General features: G+C 43.0%; 1 long non-coding RNA gene across 1 annotated transcript in view; it reads left to right on the top strand.

Annotated features, from left to right (window-relative positions):
• Window positions 1–160: 160 nt before the first annotated feature.
• Window positions 161–1,322, top strand: part of LOC103581416 — a 4,148-nt gene continuing 2,986 nt past the window's right edge. The window contains exons 1-2 of the long non-coding RNA XR_549661.1: window positions 161–282; window positions 522–611. This is a non-coding gene — a long non-coding RNA (uncharacterized LOC103581416). The remainder of the gene's footprint in view (window positions 283–521; window positions 612–1,322) is intronic.

Here is a 1,322-nt window from a genome sequence, read left to right as displayed (position 1 = left end):
CTTCCTGTTGTGATTTTTCTTTCGTCTACCATATAGAATACTGTACCTGTTGTAAGATACATATGTACATGCACCCACAGAATTATGAAGTTCCAGATTTCCTTTTTGTGACCCAGGCCTGGTGCCTTGAGTTGAGGAGAAATGTGCTGTTACAGGGGCTAGTGTACTTTGAGGATGTTGCTGTGGACTTCACATGGGAGGAGTGGCAGGACCTTGATGATGGTCAGAGGAATTTGTACTGGAATGTGATGCTGGAGACCTACAGCATCCTGGTGTCATTGGGTGAGTGAAACTCCTCAGTGTCAGGGGCAGTACTTTCTTTGGGTATGGTACATGAAGGAACCACTTAAAAGATTTAATGCTATTTAGGTAAGATTTTATTCCATAAAGAATGCATCATCCCTCTCCAAAGAAACTTTGAAATTGGCCCTGTCATTTCATACCCTCTTAAGATGAGCTCTGGTCATCCTTTCAAGAACCTGACAACAATTTTGTAAAGTCCCTGTTATTATCCATTAAAGGGTACTGCATTACCAAACCTGAAGTGATCTTCAAGTTGGAGCAAGAAGCAGAACAATGGACAATAGACTCCCCAAACCAGAGCCTACAAGGTCAGTATGTCCTGGGCACTGAGGCTGGAAAGAGTCAGGTCCAGCATATTTTAGTCATGTTCAGCTGTTTTTACCAATATATTTGCTAGATTTCAGACCAGAGAAGTGCTGGCCTACTTAGAAACTCATACATTATATAATCTCCAAAGAGGGCTCTAACACTTATACACCCACATTTTATTTTATTTTATTTTATTTTATTTATTTTTTTGTCTTTTTGTCTTTTTTTTTTTCCGTGTCCGGCAACGGATCGCAACCCTCAGTGTTGCCCCTGTACCGGACCGGGACCGGCAACGGGATCGCAAGCCTCGGTGTTGCTCCCGCGCCTCGCTCAGCCAGTGAGCGGGAACCGGTCTGTATATGGGATCCGAACCCTCGGACGGGACCGCCGCCGCACTTCCCAAGCGGCGCACCATCCAGTGCGCCACCGGGCGGCCCTTTATTTTAATGAGCAGTCATATACTTCCCCAAATCTAATCTCTACCTTTCTTGTTTTAGACCCTTTTATTTACTGTGAACTTTATCAGTATTCTTGGTAGCTCTCTTTTTGTCCATTATCATGTACATCTTCTTCCAGGATGTTTTAGTCCATGTTTTTCTGCTTGTAACTGAATATCTGAAAATAGGTAATTTGTAAGGAAACAAAATTTATTTTTTATAGTTATGGAGGCAGACAATTCCAAGGTTGAGGTGTCACATCTAGTGGGGGTC

The sequence above is a fragment of the Galeopterus variegatus genome, unplaced genomic scaffold (assembly GCF_000696425.1).
Source record: "Galeopterus variegatus unplaced genomic scaffold, G_variegatus-3.0.2 Scaffold13000, whole genome shotgun sequence".
NCBI lineage: Eukaryota > Metazoa > Chordata > Mammalia > Dermoptera > Cynocephalidae > Galeopterus > Galeopterus variegatus.
This window is presented reverse-complemented; position numbering and strand designations above follow the sequence as displayed.